General features: G+C 40.5%; 1 long non-coding RNA gene across 2 annotated transcripts in view; it reads right to left on the reverse strand.

Annotated features, from left to right (window-relative positions):
• The window catches only part of LOC107509653, a 91,831-nt gene that overhangs the window by 57,164 nt on the left and 14,445 nt on the right, over positions 1–20,222 (reverse strand). Inside the window, exon 2 of one of the 2 annotated variants that reach the window (XR_001596603.2) lies at positions 3,333–3,454. This is a non-coding gene — a long non-coding RNA (uncharacterized LOC107509653). Of the gene's footprint in view, positions 1–3,332; positions 5,238–20,222 lie in introns of those variants that run through there. The other variant, XR_001596602.2, reaches the window with a different exon arrangement.

Genomic DNA, 20,222 nt, shown 5'->3' on the forward strand with positions numbered 1-20,222 from the left:
TTTTCCAGACAGCACTTTTACTTGTTACATATATAAGTGGTCATTCTTTTCTCTCCCTCTATTAGAGAAGTAGCTGCAAGACAAGGAGAAGAACACAGACCTTAATCCACAAATAGGTATGATCATATACTGATATATAGGGACACTGAAGCTCAAAGATAGCAAGGGACTGATCCAACTGCCAGCATGCAAGTCTCAGAAAAAGAATCCTGATTTTATTTTAATTGAAAGCGCTTTGTGAGCAGCAAAGTATGAAACAGTGTTCTTGCAAGCAATAGACATTTAATAAGCAGCTATCCTGCCCTAGCGGCCATGTTAGACACTGTAGGTTAAAGGACACCCCAGCCTTGAAGGAGTTTCCAGTATAGAGGACACAGGTGTGCTAAAGAAGTATGTTCAGGACACAGCAGGGTGCAGAAGAGGGCATGAGCGGCCACTTCTGGAAAGGTAAAAGCAGAAGGTTTTCTTGATGAAGAGACACATAAGCTGAATTATAAAGCTGAGTAGCTGGATGGTCATCAGAGGGACAAAACGGGAGGAAAAAAGTTCAGGACAAAGGAGCAGCATAGGCTGGGGGACAGCATTTTCAGACTTATGATTTCACATTCTTTGGGGCATTGCCTGCAGAAGGGATTGGAATCACAGATACGCTTCACTGATGTAAACCAGACAGCAGATGGTGCCCACTGGACTGAAGTGGTGCAGTCTTGAGGGTGAAGAGGTGGAGATGATATAGAAGATGTTAAAGGGATAGAGTTGACAGAATTTGGTCATGCTTCAAGCAGGGGAGGGAAAGATGGAGGTCAAGGACAACATCCAGGTTTCTGACTTGAGTACAGAGGAGGATGGTGGTGTCATTCACTGAGAAAGGAAGTCAAGGAGGGGACGATAATAATATAGTCGGCTTGATGACACTCTCTCAGGTAACCTTTCTTGGACCTGACTCATTACAGATGACTTCTCAGATCTCATCTTTTGACTCAGGATAGTTTTCTATCACTCATCTTTCTGGTGTCTTAGTTAACAGTTAACTGCAAGAGGGAAAACACAACATCCCAGCTCTATTTTCCAAATGATTATCCTGCAGTAAAACCTAAAGGCAACTTGGACTTCAACTGGAAGACACAAGTGCATGCTCCTGGTGGAGCATCCATGTAATTTGTCTTTGAGTATGTGTCAGGGCCTAATAAGCACCTGTTATATTTTTATGGTTGAGTTGTAGGACTTAATAGGACTTAGTTGAAGTGATAATTATATTGCCTGTGAACTCAGAATGTAGGTGTGGATAATGGAAACCTGCCATAAGGCCTGGACTCCAGGAGCTCAGAGACATCTGCCTGCAGGTTGAAAAGCCAGTGGGTATTTTAGGTAGGGGTCCTCCTGGTGCCTCCACTAGCCTCTGCTAAGGCAGAGGCATCCCTACTGGGTGGATGTATCTCCACGGGGGGCATGGCTTGGCCAATGGTCAGCTCCGGGTCAAGCACATAGTTTGGGAGGGAGAACATAGGCCCACACTTGTGCCTCATATGTGCCCTCCTGCTTAATACAACTGCAGCCACTCTGTGAGGCAGTCCTGGGACCTTGGATAATAGTCCTTAGCCCTCCTACAGCCCCCAGCCTGCAGGAGGGCCCAGGTACGAGAACATATTCTTGGAGATTGGAGAATCTCTTATAATAGCCCAGCATAAAGAATATTAAATATTCACTATGTGAGGCACTTGGAGGAATGTGCAAACATTTACTAAATAAATGAATAAACAAATGAAAGAACAAATGTCCATTAATAGCAATACTAGATGAGCCCAATACATATCTCCATGAAGGAATGAAAGCAGAGACGTTAAATACAATGTGATCACACAAAAACTAAATTTCCTATAAGTAGGAAGAGTAGGGTTATATTTTTATTCATATGGTTTTTCCATTCAACTCTTAATGCCATAGATTAAAAGTCTATTTGCCCTGTTTTCCAGCTCGGTGAAAAATCCCTCTATCTTTAAAAGCAGGATCTCAATGTGGTTTTATGTCTATAAGCATGATGGAGAACCGGATCCCATCAGGAGATCCTAATTTGTTTTCTTTCCTTACACAGCATCCCATATCATCCAAAAATGGAAATTATTCTATGATAAAAGAACAGAGGATGTGACTATACTTCTGAGGAGTCCAATTTTGAATAGGTATTGAAAAACATTAAGGACCCATTCTCTGTTGTGTCACTTTCAAGTTTTAGGCCCTTCCTTGGGAGGGAGGATGAAGACGGTTCTCTTTCAAGCCAGCATGTTCTGACATGTTCAAGCTTGATCCTTATGTTATTACTTAACCAGAAACAAACTAACACAATCTCCCACTGTAATTTGCTAAGTTACCCAAAGGTTTAGAGCAGGATTTCTCAACCTCTGCATTATGGAGGTTTGGGGCTAGATAATTTATTGTTGTGGGGAGCAGTCCTGTACATTGTAGAAAGCTTAGCAGCATCCCTGATCTCTACCCATTACATGACAGTAACTTCCTGGCATCTACACATTAGCTGACAGTAGCACATCTCCACCCTCAGTTATGACAACCACAAATGTCTCCAGACGTTGCTAAATCACCTCTGGTTGAGAAACACTGTTATGAGAAAAACTCTCAAAACCAAGTTCAACCAGGCACAAGGAGCCAGCTGAACATCTAAAGGGCAACAAGGAATTATTCTACTTGCTGTTTAGATAACAAGGACTTAGGAAAAGTAAGTTGAAATTCTCTCATTGGTCCAGGCACAATAAATTTAAGATACTGCGCAAATAGTTTACTACGAATATAAGAAGTCATTTGGTCTGTCATCACCACCCAACTCTAAGATTTTGCTGATTCTGTTTCACCAGACACAATTTTTAAAATAATTATAGTATCTTTATTAAACTGCATCTGTACATAAGAAGTCTTTCGACATCAAGTGGCAGAAACCCTATTCAAGGTGGCTTAACCAAAAAAGAGAAGCATTTTATTGGGTTAAGTAACAGAAAACCCAGGGATAGAACTGGCTCTACATACACCTGGACCGAGGTAGTCAAACAATGGCACCAGGAATATTTCACTTTCATGCTTTGGTCATATTTTCCTCTATGTTGGCCTTGTTTCCAAGTTGGTGATAAAGGTGGCTACTGAGGCTCAGGCTGACATCCTGGATATCCCAGAGAAAAGAGAAGGAGTCTTTCCTAAGAATTCTGGCCAAAGTCCCAGGGTTAAGTCCCACTGGCTTGACCTGGATCATGTGCCCATTCATGATCCAGTCATTGTGGCCAGAGAAATGGAACACTCCAGACGATTCCCCAGGCTTGTGAACATACCTTGTGGTAGAGCTTCTAAGGGGGCCTCCATTGGTTCCTGTTGCTTGGTTTTCATGCCCGTGTGTATAGGCCGGACTCGCTTCTAATGAATAGAATTCAGGACAAGTGATGGGATGTCACTTCTGAAATTACAAAAAGCCCATCTTGTTCACTCTGCCATATTGTGAACTGCCTTATGGAGAGGCCTACGTGGCAAGAAACTGATGGCTCTTTCTAAAGGCCAGCAAGGACTCAAGGCTTGCCAATAGCCATATGAATGACCTTAGAAATGGATCTCCCCCGAGCTGAGCCTTGAGATGATTACAGCCCTGACCGACACCTTGACTCCAATCTTGTGAGAGATCTTGAGGCAAAGGCAGATGTAAAAAATTGCCCCCAAATTCCTGATCCATGGAAGCTGTGAGATGGTGTCTGTTGTTTTAAATCATTAAGTTTGGGGGTTATTTGTAATACACCAATACATATAACCGAAATACAATACACCCTCCTATACACACATACACACATCCCTACCCAAGGATACAGGATGGGACTACTTCACCAAACACCATGGCCTGAGATTGGGGGAGGCATAGTCCCAAAGAAATTCTAGTGCTCCAAAACACAGATTCATTACAACATCCAATTTAGGCTATTTTGAACTGAACATATAAGTTTTTCAAAATAAAAGGAAAACAGTCCTCTAACACCCTAGCCATAGAAGGAACAACTGTAGAATTTCATGTGACTGCATCAGGGATTGATCTGTACTTACCTGACTGCCAAGAGATTTTGCAAAGCCACATATCCTGGGGTTGGGGGTTGGGAGCACAGTTCTGATAGCTAGTTTATCCTCCATTCATCCCTGGAGGTGGAAACTGCTGGACACCAATTTGAGTGGAACTTTTCTATTTCTTTTAAATCTGTGAGTTCTGAATTTTTAGTTTCCATTATTACATAAGCCCTGAAGTATTCTCTGTTGACAGGGACAGTTAAACAGGAAAACAAACAGACTAAGAAGAAGCTGAAATATCAATGAATATTTTGCTGCAGTATCATGAATTTGTAATTCAATTTTGAAATACTGGCATTGAGATCTTCATTCAAATTTTTCTTCCAAAATGTCCCTGAAGCACTAAAATAAGTCACTTGTAGGCTCTGAATTACTCCAGGTGCTCTAGATATGTAATATGTAGAATTCAATTCTCCTTGTTTTCTTATTTCTATGTTTCCATTTACCATGCCTGGGTCATAGTAAATACATTGGGTAAAATAAAACTCCTGTCATGCATTTGATCTCTAGAAAGAGTGAAAATTAAGTACTAAGTACTTAAGAAATTAAGTACTAAGGAGATTATGACTTGCTAATGATAACCCACTAGAACCCAAATCTCTTTGAGTTGCCCATGATGAAAAGTCACAAAGTGGGAGAATTTAGGAAGTGACTGGAACACCAGGAGAATTCAGCATCATCGGTACTGTTACTTAAGACAATTCAGAGGGTATAATTTTATGTAGTTTCTATACAGTGTGGCATTTGATTGATGCTATACAGCAAGCAATTGACTGGTGAATTTATATATTTTCAGGGTAGTTGGATCTGTAAAATACTGAGTATGACATTGATGGATTTATGTTGTGTTTTCAAATTAATAGCTACTCAATAGGCTATTGGATATCTGTGATCCATAAATATTGAGATATATCCTTACTAACTACATTTCTTTACAATGAACTGGACATACTTTTAAAGATCTACTTACTCATAGCTGTGGTTAAAAAAAAATCCTCTTCTGTTTCTATGACCTAAAGTTAGAGAAAGTTTCAGACACTAAAGGCATGGGAAAGAAGAATGGTATATCAAACGAGATCTTTAAAGACCCAAGGGTTTCACCTAAGGTCTAAGCTGGAAAGAGCCTTACTTGTCTTTCTTTGCGTATTTCTCAAAAAAAAAAAAAAAAAAGTTTCAAAAGCTAAACAAGTTTTACTTTCTTAATTATCTGAATTTCCCAAGACATCAGAATCTTATTAATGGCAACAGGACTGTATTTCTCTAGGTCCAACCCACTCACACACATATTTGATCAGTCCAGCTTCCTCAAAATTCTCCCAAATAGTTGAGAAAGCTCCTGGGTGTATTGAGTGTGGGAATGGAGATGACTTGGCTATAAATAGAGAGTACCGTTTCCTCCTGCAAGTTCTTGTAGCCGCAACATGGGACCTGCTTAGTTCCTTCTCTCCTGCTTTGGTGACTCTTGCCTCTCAGTGCCAGATCTAGGACAGACCCTGCCTGCTCTATTTCAGAGACATATTGGCCAAGCCCCTCACTGAAGTGCGGCAGTACTGGGCTACACTGCCTTCTGCTTTCCATCTCTTACAGAGATGAGCGAAAAGGCTCCTGATTTTTTTCATTTTACTGCTTCGTCTCCCAAGGACTCTGGCACCTGTTCCGGGGGAATTGCAAAAAGAGCAAATCCCAAAAATTCTAACTGAGCTCTCTCCTGATGCTGGCCTCCCATCCTTGAGCCAAGTTTTTATAAATTACTTTCTCTGCCCTAAAGGGTGAGTCTTGCTATCTCGCTGGCCATCCACACATGTCTGAAAATCTAGTATCTATAGTTTAGGCCCTCAAACTTAGACACCCTCAAGTTCTCACACCAGGAGATAAGTACTGTAGATGTGACTCAAGTGAGACTGAGCAGACACGTAAAACATAATGCAGTGAGTTTGGGGGGATCCAATACTATTTTCTTCTTTTTAAGGGCACTATTGGTCTTAATAAAAGAAAACTCAAGAAACAATCAGCATTAACTATGGAGTGTAAACAAACTAAAGAATTTAATACTTATTTTTTTCTGCTTCAAACATGGCCTAACCTTAGTTTAGCTTTTCATGAAGAACCAGACTCTGCAATCAAACCACCTTTTAGAAGCTATGTTAAATTCACCGTGTCACTTAAAATCTAAGAGCCTCAGCTTCCTCACTTGAAAATGGGGATAATACAGACATTTGGATTGTTGTTAGCATTAGACGAGCTAATAAACAGAAACAGAACACAGTATAGTCGGCCCTTCATACCTGTGTGCTTCATGTCCTCAGATTCTATCAACCATGGATGAAAAATATTTGGAAAAAGTTATGTTGTTGCTGACCTGTACTATGAGGTTAGCCCTACGATAGTTGCATCTGTACTGAACATATACAGACATTTTTCTTGTCATTATTCCCTAAATAATACAGTATGACAATTATTTACAAAGCATTTATGTTGCATTAGGTAATCTAGAGATGATTTAAAGAACACAGGAAGATGTACACAGGTTATATGTAACTATTATGCCATTTTGTATGAGACTTGAGCACTCATAGATTTTTGTATTCACTGCAGGTCTTAGAACCAATCCTGTGGATACCAAGGGATGACTATACCTGGCACAGAGTAAAGTACCGAGCCAAGCTTTTAGCCATTCTGTGTATGGCTGTATGTCAAAATTTCTTTGTAGCATAATAAAGATGTTCAAAAGCATTTTCATAGCCCCACTAGATGACAATCAAAGCATTTATGAAAAGACTGATTGCTCTTTTTCAAAACTGGCCTCAAATCTTGATTGAGAGTGACATTTCTAATTTTTTTCTACTACTATGTAAATAGCACAGAATTCTCACAAATAAATCACATCATTTTGTATAAACATGTTTCTAGCTTTCTCTGCAGCAGAGAGCAGCCCCTCATGAATTCTTTTGAGAACACTCTGGCTTGTCCCAGAATCAGCCCATGCTGAGTTCACTATTCAGATCAGATTATTACCAGGCACTTGGAGCATTCGAATTCCCACAGCTAATTTTCTATAAAAATCCCAAGTAACTGAAATGGGAGGAAAGTACCCAGTAAAAGTCAGGGTGAATAATTTAGCACAGTAGCTGTCTGTAGTCTCTGAGGCAATGTATTCAAAGCATTTTATTAGAAGGTTGATGAAGCTGCTGTTGTCTCAAGATCATCTTGGTCACAAACCATCCATCTCATCAAGAAGGAGTGTGGCAAGAGGAATCTAAGATTAACCCTTTTCCAATACTTGAGTGATCTTGTGAATGATGAATGTGGACAGCGACAGTATACATGTATACACATATAAAGGTCAGTATACATATATAAAGGTCAGTGCTAAGAAACATCATGACTAGCTGCAGTGGTCACCAAATGGGTGCTGTGTCCTCCCCAGCTCTATGGATCTGAAGGTAGAACCATCTGTTGGGGATAAGAATAGGCTATTTTAGAAAACTGGCCTCAAATCTTGATTAAGAGTGACATTTCTAATTTTTTTCCTGTGCCTACGTAACTAGAACAAAATTCTCATAAATAAATGCTCTCTAGTCTAGTCTCTAGTCAAGACTGTCAGGAGTGGGGGTCACAAATGGTAGAAACCAAACTCAAATTAGAAAAATCAGTAAAAAGGGAATTTTTTGACTCCTGCTACTGGTAAGAATGCAGAGTTATTCACAGGATTGAATAAAGCTCTAGATTAGAATGAAGTTCACTGAATCTGACACATGGAAATCAATGACAAAGATCACAGTCTTTGTGTTTCAAGGGCCCTATGGTCAGACGGGTAGAGGTAGACATCCAATATCAAAAAAGAATGTTTGGAAGAATAATGTGATGAGCAATTAAATCAAAATGAAAGGTTCTGGAGGTTCTGAGAGCTACTCTAATTACCTACATGTTCATAGTAACCATTTAAAGAGATTAGTGGTATAAACCCTATGGCCAACTGTTATGGATTGAATTGTATCCCCCACCCCCAGTTCATATGTTGAAGCTTAAGTCCCTCTACCCTTCTGAGTTCTTAGCTGAGATTCCTCTAATAAAAGACAAATTAACAAGAGAAAAAACAAACAAGTTTATTAACATGTATACATTATGTACACATGGAAGCTACCCAGTGAAAAATTAGTATCTCTCCAAGGCGGCTTAGAACTCCAGCTTAAATTTTATCTTTAGACAAAAAAAGGGGGGGGGGGAATTGTGAGAAGAAGCCAGTTATAGGGAAATTATCAGGCAAAGCAAGGTAAATAAGGAAAAGGGTTTTATTTAATACAGTTTAAGCAGATGTCTTCTCCATTGACAAGGTTCTTTGTAATTTAGAGTCATCCTTCTATTCCTGCCCCCTCTGCTGAAGCCACCTTTTACAAATGGAGATTTCCTATGTAAGTGCAAATATCCCTCAGAAAAGAGTAACTTCTACTCTGTTTTCAGAACTTTTCTTATGTCTGCTGTTCCCCAAAATAATCAGCTCAAAATAATTCTTATGCCAAAGAGGCATTTTTAGGGGTAGCATATTTTGCTACTCTTCTCTATTTATTCCCCTGGCTCTTTTCCTGTAAGGTCACCTCAGACTGTGTCCCTCAATTGAAGATTACATCTTCTCTCAATGTACACCCCTCCTATGGGACTCCTCCCCTCAATGCCTCAGGCTTAGGAATGATAACTGCTCTGCAGACACTAGTGCTGGCCACTGTGCTATCTCTTCTGCTTCTTCTATGCCCACACTTCTGCAAATAGTCACTCTGTAAATAAACTCTTTCCAAAATCATCCTAATTTGAGGGTGACATCTGCTTCCCTGACAGAGTTCTCTATAAAACAGAAGTGGAAAAACTGAGTGACAAAACCTTCTCCCCTCCACCTGGAGGAAGGAACACAGATAGAGTGTCTAAAGTGCATTGAGATCTAACATATAAAGTCCATGTCAGGCGAGAGATTTTTTTTTTTTTTTTAATGTTTCCATCATCAGAAATCACTTGCTTAAATAATAATGTAGACATTTTTATTTTCTTTGGGGATATTCTTTCATTTTGCTTTCTAAATTATACTTATGTTTTAGAATCTTCGTGGCTATAGTATTGGGTCAGCTTATCAATTGAAATTTGTGTCCAATAATTTTGACTGCTCAAGATTTCTATGTGTGCTGTGGTCAGCAACATGCAACGTTTTTGTTTGCAATATCTGAAAAGTAAGAAAGCTTCTATATGGTGGTGTGGATTTAATCTCCTGGGTAAGCACTACAAGGCTTAAACATTTGGGGTTCCCTTTCTTTTTGCCAGAAACCTTGACCCCTTCTCTAATTTCACCAGTTTCACATTTAATCATTCTCTACTCTGAAGGCAAACTACCCATTTATTTAATGTCTACTATTTACCACCAGGCATTGTACATTTCAATTCTCAAAGCATCCGTATTAGAGAGATCTAATCATCTCATTTTTAAAACCAAGAAGACACACTCAAGAAGGTGATCTGACCAAGTTAACACACTGGTAGGTGGTGAAGGATGGCAAGGCGCTTGGTCTAAATGATCCATGCCGGCCAGGATTCTGCTGCTGCCTGCAATCCTTTATCCTCTCTTCTCCCTCTGTGTACCTTTACCTGAATCTGGAATACTCAACCTGGAATGCTGCTCCCACCACGATCCTTCACTCCCTTTGATTTTGACTTCACCTCCAGCATTTTTTCTATAGTTGATTTTAGCAACTGTGGGACACAGCTATTAACGGATTGATAATCAACAATATGAATGAAAGCTTTCCAGAATTTCACTCAGAGATATAATCGTCTTGTTCGTTGCATGTTTTTGCCTCCTAAGTGAGAACTTCTATTTCTTGAGGGTTGAAGCCATATTTTCTATTTCTTTGGCACTCCCTTACCCCAACCTTCCCAGTCTATTCAGTCTCTGCCCTCAAGGTATCTTCAAGAGATATCACTGATTGACCAGGAGAGTTTAAAAACCGAAAATTTTGAAAAGTTTTGTTTGTAAAAGGGGAAGTACACCATTTCTATCCCACTTTTTAAAGAAATATTTTCTAGAGAATAATAAAAAGTATATTTTCCCAAAGGAACCGAACAGGAGATGTAAGAACTACTACTAGATAGATTATTTGTACTTAGCGCTCTGTTCTGTTGTGAATTTTAAAGGAAAGGACCTCTTTAGGTCAGGAATTCATCTTTTGAAAGGTTCATTGCTTGAGCCTACCAGAAGAAGAGGCTTGTGGCTTTTTTAGTGAAGTAATTGAGAATAAAAACCCTGCTTATGTGTTTTCCCTTGCCATCGACTTTCTTAGAAGGGGCTTTGGTGGTGCTATTTACTTTCACTCTAATTCTCAGTATTTAAATCTCACAATGAAGAGAGCTCCTTCCTGTCGAAGAACATGGGGGGTGCAGTGAGGGGAGGTAAGTTGTGACTCAAAGATACAGTCAACTTAAAACTGTAATGGCTGAAAAATGACTGCTAGAAATTTATTACTTGCATGAAAATTACTACTTGGCTACGCCCATGGGAACATGGCTATGTCCATGGGAACATAGGCTGTCACCCATAGGAACATAACATTCTAACAATAAGCTTTCTGCTTTGTACCCCCACTTACACACCTGACCTGTGAGTTGACAGGTAGTGAATAGAAGAAAGATAGACCTTTGTGTTTAGACAGAATGAAGAATGGGATCTGGGGTTTAAAAATCCTGTACCTCTACATTTCGGGACTGCTTAATTTGGGGTCTGTGTACCCCTGGCAGACCCAGCTGGCTGAATAAAGAGTGTGTTTTCTATAACTCCCTGAGTTCTGGTTGTCCATGTGTCTTTCGGAGGCTGGCGGATACAACAAAACCAGCTTAATGTGACTTGAGGGACTTCCTAGCCCCAAAATATCTCCATTGGCTTGCTCCAAGACACAAAAAGAAAACTCACATTTATATTTGCCTTATATCTTCATTTAGGCAGTGAGGGTCTGGTTAATCTACAAATATGCGATACTACTTTGCTTTTATACTAAGATGCACATTTCACCCACAGTTTAATGTTTCTGAATCAGGATGTATTTTGACAATTATTGTGACTCTTTAATTTAGTAGTGCTTCTTTATTTCCCCTGAACTGCTGCTGTTTGTTACCAGCATTTAGGTTCTTGGGTTCCCCAAGACAGAAATGGAGAGGAAACCCCAGAAACATTTACAGATTTTATTAAGTTTGCGCTCAAACATAAGGGAGGTAGCACAGAGGAAAGGAAAGCCCTTAAAACTGACTCCGGAGCTGGCTTTGCTTGGCCGCTTTTATCAGCTGTAGACAAACAGGCTCTCGAAAAGGCGGGCTTTTAGAAAGTGGTGGGCTTTGGGGCAAAGGTGGGCTTTGGGGCAAAAGTAGGCTTTCTTTACCCACTAATCGCCTGGAAACTGTGTTCGCGCCTTTGCTATGGGGGCAAGAAGGCAGACTGCTCATTATCGCCACCGGAGATAGGTTGCATAGCGGTCAAACCTTGATCAACTGCACATGTGGAACAGTGGTTTACAGTGGTTGAGACATCTGTAAGAAGAAAAGGGTTAGAAGGGAGATAATAATGCAGCTACTTCTGCGTTTTTGTGTATGGAGTGATGGGGTAGTGGCATTCTTGTAGCCAGTTTATCCAGTGCTCCTATTGGCCAGCTGGTGGCATTCCTTCAGCCCTAGGCCCAAGTCCTTATGCTGTCTCAAGTTCACTGTCATTAAATAGATAAGAACCTCTGGAAAATGTGTTTAAAATCTACATACCTGGGCCCCATAAGAACAGGTGCCAATTCGGGAGGTCTGGAATGTGATGAAGAATTTGCATTTGCCACAAGCACCCCAAGTGATTCTGAGCAGATAGCCCTGCCTCAAGAGTCCAAGTGAGTATTTCCCAGGTGCAGGGAACATGGTCTTAATGGATCTTAGTAGTTTGTAAGATGTGGCTTATGGAGGCTGGTCGCGTCCCATCACTGGGTCTGCAATTAAGAACCAGACCTTGGGGAGGGAGCCACACCCTTGTAAGCATGGAAGTCATAGGTCCTGTGTTTTCTGAATTTAGTTACCCTGTGCCATTTTTTCCTGAAATGCTGGTATTTTTATGTCAAAACTCCATCTCCCAGATGCCTTTCATTTTCAACCATTTCATAGATACTTATGTAAATCAGGTAAGTTTCTTCCAGAAACTGGCATTCTAGTGAGTAGGTCTTACAAATTGACCTGAGCCAGATTACTGATGCTAAAATGGGAGCCACCAAAGAAGTGGTAAATGGAGAGTGTTAGCAACTTCTCTACAATTATGTTAACTGGTTACGGTAAAAGGAAACATCAGCCAAATTCTGCAGACACTTAATTAAATATTTGTTAGTAAACAGGTAAAAAAGCAGTTCATACAAATTTGCATGTAAAGTCCTCGCAAGACAATGCCAGGGTTTCAAAGGCAGAATTCTGTTGCCTGTATAGCCAGCATGGATCAACCAGGGACCTCCGGAGTTCATGGCTGGACCCAGACCAGGCGAAGGCTTACCTAAGGCATCATTCTAAGGGTGCAGGTTAAAATTCTAACTGAATACATATACCCAATTTATGCAAGAGTGGGGGTGGTTTCTAAACTATTTAAACTAATCCATTTATCTTGAATATTTTTATATTTACCAAGGAGATCTCGTTTCTGACTTGCATCATGTTAATCAAAGGCCACTAATTTCATGAATAAAAAAACGATTCTGACATTATGCTAATTGACGAAGCAGCCATTATTGATGGAGATATGAATAACAGAAATGCTTTGCCTCTGGATTGTGCATTCTTGATTTGAGTCCAGAAATATTTGGTTAGAGCCTAAACTAGGTGGCACACACATAATATAGCACTGTATATTCAGCAGATCTCTTAAGGCTGCATCAGACTCAGACATACACTGTGATACAATGCAACCTCCTCAGAAGTATGCAGCAGGGTTGTAAGAACACAAACAAGGGAGTGACTTAATTCTGTCTGGCAGGCTGGGAAGTGAAGAAGCAAGGACCAGAACATCCTCACAGAGGAGATAGCCTAGGCTGACTTTTTAAAAATGAGTAGAAATATATCAGTCAGGCCGATTCAGGGCATGCTCAGTAAACAGAAACGGTGCAGGCTTGAGCCCAGAATCTGAGAAGTTACACATCCAACAGGGGTGGGTAGACTGCTGGCATGTGATGAGGGGAGATAGGCTAGACAACGCAGACTGTTCTAGATTCTACTCAAAAGTTTCCTTTCTACCTGGTGGGAATCCAGAAGTGAGACAACAATCCCTACCTACCCCAATTTTGGTTCAGAACATGGATCACCATAGTGGATGAAAAAGGGGCACTATAATGAATCTAACCAAAAGTGACCTCACAGGGTGATCTGATCATAAATTCCTAACTGGTCAGGTCATGGTATGTATTCATGCCTCAGGCCTATAAACTTCCCCAGTAAAAGATTACTTTTGCCTTAAGAAAGCCTTGTCCATTGTTCTGTGCATCTAGGTCAACAGGTCTTTGAAATACCAGAAGTAATTCTCTTTTCCAGACCCCTCAAAGGCATAACCACCCTCAAGGGATCACATATTGTTTTTAACTATCTTGTACCTTACTTTCTCCAACCTTCATGTAAAACTCCTTAGTTCCCTCCTTCATTCCAAACATATTAAAGACACTGCAAAACTGTCATTTTGCGGAGCATTTGAGATCTTGCTTCCCAGCAATTGTCGTCAGTTTTGGCTCAAAAAATTCTTATAAAAATTCCCTACAGGTTTGGATGTTACTACATCAACACCATTCTGTGAGATCAAGATCCAGCAAGGGTCTGGTTTCTTCCCAAACTTTTCTAACTTAAGTCCCAAAGCCCTGAACATTCAGTCCATCCATACTGTTTTTTCCACAAAATCAAAGTAGAAAGACCATGGTCCCTAGAATCATTAACTGGTTTGGTGACTTGGGACAAGTTTCTTTACCAATCTGATCCTCAGTGTCCTCATCAGTAAAAGAGGAATAATTAATAATTATACCTCCTTAGGACTGCTGTGAAAATCAAGACAGTGTATTTATTGTACAGATGAGATGCTGACCTGATTTAGTATCTGTCTTTTAAATCTTTATCATCATTTTTCCTTGTTTATGAATTCTTAGAATAAGATTTATACTATACAAGTAATACTTTATCTCACTATAACTAGAGATTAGTAATCACTGACCTTATGTCATAAATCTTACTCTCAACCATTTAAAATCTAGAAGTTCAGCCCTGAGGCTTCTGACCCTACTAAATCTCCACAAGCATCTTTTACCTGCTTTCCGGGTCTTATTAGGGTGAGGCTCTCTATTTTTAGACCTAACAAGAGAATCACAAATTCCAGCTCTGAAGCTCTTTTTCCTTCCTGTTTTGTGTTTACTCCTATTTTGAGTATATATAACAGCCCTAAATTTTCATAATCATGATGGCCAGTGGATTGGCAGGGCTGCCTTCCACTGCCTTAGTCAGAACAAAGTTTAACTTCCATGCCCTAGGCAACTTTTCTTACTGGAGAAGCACCTCTTTTTCTAAGGAAACTTCACTAGCCCTAATAGCATTTTCAGTGAAGACCCCTCCCAGAAAGTTCCCCCACCAAATTAATTCACACAGCCCCTCCCCTCAGAAAACCAAACTTGGGATCTTAAAAGAGCGCTTTGCCCTATTATTGATCTGATTTCTGAGCACGAATTTTAAACAGACACTTTCCTGCTTTCCTTAAAAAAATTAACACTTTAATCCAAGGCAACAAGCTGCAACCACCAGCATTTTGAATCATTTAAATCCCAGTAAACAGGGCTGCTCCCCAATTTGCCTTTGGCCCAAACCCTCCCAATTTTGGCACAGCCCCTGCATCATACACTGTCACCCGCCTGCCCTCGAATGCATCTGTGTAACCTCCATCCCGAGTTCCAGTCATTATAACCATTGTCACATTATAGGCAGCTTATCTTATTAGCTAGTTACTCACCAAGCCAGGAATGTTCCACCCATGCTGGAAGTTCTGTTGTGGGATAAGATAATGAGGGGGCGTAGCAAAGGTCTGTGATCATAGGCCTGAATTAGAAGCCCTATAGCAGAGAAACCAGTGACTAAGGGGCCTGTGGGAGGAGTGTCACTGACCGAGCAGAATGATTACACGTTGCTTTGCATCACCTTCTCCAGGGTCATTATTTGCCCTGGTGAAAACTAACAAAGAGACAGCCCTTGGACATGGCTCCAGAGACACTGGAGAAGTTAGAGGGACCCACTGCCGCAGGGCTCTGGAAAAACAGAGACAGGCTTCACCATTTCTTGCAGCCTTGACATTAAGTAGTCATTGTTTTTGTCAGCATAAGAATGTTCAAACCTGTAGAGAATTTTTATAAGGTAGAGAACAGATTACAGGATAGTTAACATTATGTGCTCTTTTGAGGGTAGTTGCCGCTTATTTCAAAGGCATGTTAACCTAGATGCACAGAAATAATAGATGGGGCTTACTTAAGGCAGAGATAAACCTTCTACTAAAAAGTTATATGCGAGACTACCCACCATAACCTGCCCAGATAGGAATTTATAATCAGATCACTCTATGAGGTTGCTCTCTATAGAGTCCCCCCCTTTTTTTTTCATCCACATTTTGTTTTCTAGGATTTATGACAAATGTAAACCCCAGTGCTATTGTCAGTGAAGTCCAAGTTTTAAATCTCAGCTCCCAAGATTAAGAATTGGAAAAGAATTCTCTCATCATGGCTCTTCTGCCAAGATCATAACCAAAATGGTCATTAGAAATGGTTCATTACTGATAATAATGTTAATAATCACAATACTAAGTAATGACTAACAGAATAAGTAAAAGCCGTCTTCCTGTTTACAGTGCTCCTAGTGATAAAGATCTCTAATAATCAAAGCTTAGATTCTACATTTCCTCATGGGCTGGTCCCAAGACTTTGCTTCATACCCGACATTGTAATACTCTACAATCAGGCTTCCTAAATTTCGCACTTTTGCAGAGTGAGAGCAGACATAATGGATCTGAGGTTCTTTCTGCATTTTATGAAAATTAATACCATCATAAAGATTGTGTGAAATCACCACACACCCATCAGAATGACTGAAATAAAAAATAGTGACACCACCACGTGCTGGTGAGGATGCGGAGAAACTGATCACTCGTACATTCATTGGTGGTAGGAATACAAAATGGCAACTCTGGAAAATGATTTGGTACTTTCTTTAAAATGAAAACATGTGAATACTATATGAAGCAGCAATGGTACTCTTCGGTATTTATCCCAGGGAAATAAAATCTTATGTTCACACAAAAACCTACATATAAAGTGCATAGCAGCTTTATTTTGTAATAGCTAAACACTGTAAAAAACAAAAAATATCCTTTAATGATTTAATGGTTTAATAAACTGTGGTATACTCATACCATGGAATATTACTCAGTCATAAAAAGCAACAAACTATTGATACATGTAACAACTTGGATTACTATCTGGAAAATTATGCTGTGGTAGCAGTCCTGTCAAAATAGGATAAACTCTCACTCAAAGTTTGTTTCAGATGTTGATAAAGACATAAAGAAGGTCTAAAAAGTTATTATTACTCACATAATATAGTATTCTGGGGACAGCTAGGCAGGCTTCCCAAGCAGGCCCAACAATGGCTTGAGAGCTTGGCCTGGGGTTTTTATTGTGGTGAGGGTGTTGGGCTCGGGTGAGGGTCCCGGCACATGACAAGGGCTCACATGGTTTGAGTCTCTCACCAGTGCCACAGGAAAGAGTACGTAGGCTTCCTCATTAGCTTGCCCAGATGTGGGACAGAACAGAAAGAGGAAGAAGTGAGGCTGAAAAGCTGTCAGCACACGCCAAAATAAGGAGTTTGACTCTGTATTACATGTGGTAAACGACAAAAAAAAGAAAAACCAATCTCAAAAGGATGCATACAGTATGATTCCATTTATATAATATAACATTTTTTAAATCACACAACTTTAGAAATGGAGGACACATTTGCTGGTGATTGCTGAAAGCAGGGATGGAGGTAGGGGTGAGAAAGGCAGGGTGGTTATTAATGGGTGACACAGGGGATCCTTGTAATCTTAGAACTGTCAGTATCCTGTCTGGTGGTGAATACACAAACCTACACAGATGATAAAACTGTACAGAAATTAATACACGCATACACGGGTACAAATACAACTGGGGGAATCTGAGGAATGTAGATAGATTGCATCAATGTCAATATTTTGGTGGTGATATACTTTAGTTTTGCAAAATGTTACTACTAGGGGAAAGTGAGTAGTGGGTATATAGGTATATAGGATCTTTCTATACTAATTTTTAAAACTGCATGTGAAATCAAAATATCTCAGTAAATACTTTAAAGGATAAAATTAGGGGTGGGGATTATAGCACACTTCAGGGTGAGAGAAAGAGCAAGTGAATGCATCTGATTTGAGCCGACAGAGCCATTGCCACCACTGGGTCCTCTCAAAGTCACCTTCGATAGTGTAATGGCCAAGTATGGGTCAGGCATCATAATTATCTTTAGGAATGAAAATCCCATAAAAGCAGAGATCCCATTTGTCTTTTCTACCCTTGCGTCTCCAGACCCTAGAATAATATCTGGCACATAATGGATACTCGAAAGCTTTTGTTAAATGAATGAATGAAACAGGTCCTCAGTAATTGTTAGTGTTCTTTCTCCTTTTAGACCCTGGGCTCCTCGAACAGATGGCAAGCTCCATGAGGGCAAGGCTAGGTCTCTTTCATCTGTGTAACCCCAGCATTAAGCACATAGTAGGCACTCAATAAATCTTTGTTGAGTTGAAGTAATCCCCATTCTTTCTTGTAGTCTGGTTTTCTCAGCAGCAGTCTATAATGTCGACCTGATAACTATAAGTTAGTAAAAATGGAGGATTTTTCTCGGGTTTTTCAATGAGCAAAGAAAAATGCCCAAAGACGCCCACATGAGAGTTGCCTTCGAGGCATCTCTGACTCTCTCTTTTTTTTTTTCTTATCCTTTCCCTTTGGTTTCTGGATTCTAGCATTTGCCAGAACTAGGACTAAAGGAAGAACAAACAGCTGAAAAATCTTTTAAATTAGATCATCTTCCTCTGGGAATTGAGGCATGCTGGTTAGTTTGACTAAAAAAATAATAATAAAATAAAATAAAAGAAGGATTTGAAGCTTAGGTTTAGATAAAATACAAGTTCTGATATCCTAAGACTTCTTAAAATTTCAAGTAGCATTCTTTGGATAAAAAACATAAGTGATTTTCAAATAGCTCTGAATCTAGTAATTCTGATTATTCATGCCATTTGCAAGTAAGTCATATATTTTACTACTCTGTTATATATAAAAAATTATACATATATATAGACACAAGTACATATTGCATTTTACATTTAATAATGGGTTGCTAAGTGGGAATGGCAAAACCCAAGTAAAAAATACCTATTCCCATAGATTTTCTCCCCAAATCCTGCCAGCCTCCTTTACTATTAGAAACCTATTTATTTCAGCCAGCAGTGTTTGAGACAAAGAAAAATGAGAAAAATATCCTAGAATCTCAACATTAGCAGGGTCCAAAAGCCTGCCAGACTATGACCATTTATTTTTCCAGCGACCTCACCCATCCTCCTAGCTACCTCTTGCCTTCTGAACTGGAGCCACCTGCCATTACCCAGGTCCTGCCTCCAGAATCCGCTGCCAGCATGATTCCCGGACAGGTAGCCTCAGGTCTTTGATCTTTAATTGTGGAGTCTCAATTGCCCCTCCTATTCTAAACCTCCCTACATTTAAAAATCTCCTAAGGCTTTATCACTGCCAGGGCTCTGCCCTGGGTGATGGCCATTCTAGAGGGGCCGTGATTCTTGGAGAGACTTCACTCAATTGCAGAGCAGTATCTGATTCTCGGGTGTGAAGAGGGTGTGTGACGTTATTGTCTATCAAAAGGAAATAGTGGTTTCAGAAAACTGGCAAACAGTGCAACCGAGAGAATGAGTTGTTTAAAACTCTAGACATGCCTGAAAAACACACCCAGAATCTGCCTCCAAAACATTAGTTTCCAGTGTGCTTTTTTTGCTTTAAAAGATAATTTGCAATTTTTTTCCCAATCGTGTCATTTTCATTACCTCATCGACTGGAGCAGACAGATGAGAAATGAGGGAAGAGGAAAGTGGACGACATTGCAACTGACAGAGCAGTGAGGAAGCGCTGAGCAGAGCGAGGGCAGGGTCAAGAGGAGCAGAAGGCAGAGCTGGGAACCAGGCAGGAGGATGACTCAGGTGAAACTTCATCCACCATCTCTCCCCGCTGTCAAGCCTAAATGCCCCTCCCCCTTCTGGTGCTCCTGCAGGCTACTCACTGTCCTGCAGCAAAGGCTATCTAACGTGAGCAGGACAGAAGGGTGGTCAGAGCTCTGCTGTCAGGCCAGGCTGCTCCCCATCCCTAGGTGTCATGTAGATTCTGGTCTATTGATCAGGGCAGAAATAACTTTCAGGATGTCCCAAAGAAAGGGGTAAAACAAAGACTATCCTCATGCTCTCCCACTGCCAGAGTCCAGCAAACACTCAGGCCCATAGAAGAGGTGAAAAGGGCCTCAGACTGGCACATCCTTGGTACCCAATTCATATGTGTCAATGAATGGAACAACGGACAGACAAGACAGACAGACAGACAGACAGATAATAGATAGATAACAAGAAGTTTCCATAGTTCAGCATCTGAATCTAATCTAAGGCCTCTTCTGGTCACTGGGCCCAGCTACTCACTCATGCCCAAGTACACACTGCCCAAGGAGGCACTGTAGGAATGAGAGAAGAGGCAAAGCCATTTCCTCCTGCAAGCTCCACACTGTGATGGCTACGGTCTCACAAAAATCTGTGGGTGTCATCTAGCCCATTGACAGATAAGAAAACTGAGATGTAGGAAGTAGACTGTGACTTGGTAAGGCCACAGACCAGGAAGTTGGTGGCTCTGGAAGGTTTGAGAACCCAGGTCATCTGCCCCCGAAGCTGGAACACTCTCCCACAGCTGGTCTTCGCTGTAATGGGACCAGAACTAGCAATGAATATA

This window comes from Rousettus aegyptiacus, unplaced genomic scaffold (assembly GCF_014176215.1).
Source record: "Rousettus aegyptiacus isolate mRouAeg1 unplaced genomic scaffold, mRouAeg1.p scaffold_m13_p_8, whole genome shotgun sequence".
Taxonomy (NCBI): Eukaryota; Metazoa; Chordata; class Mammalia; order Chiroptera; family Pteropodidae; genus Rousettus; species Rousettus aegyptiacus.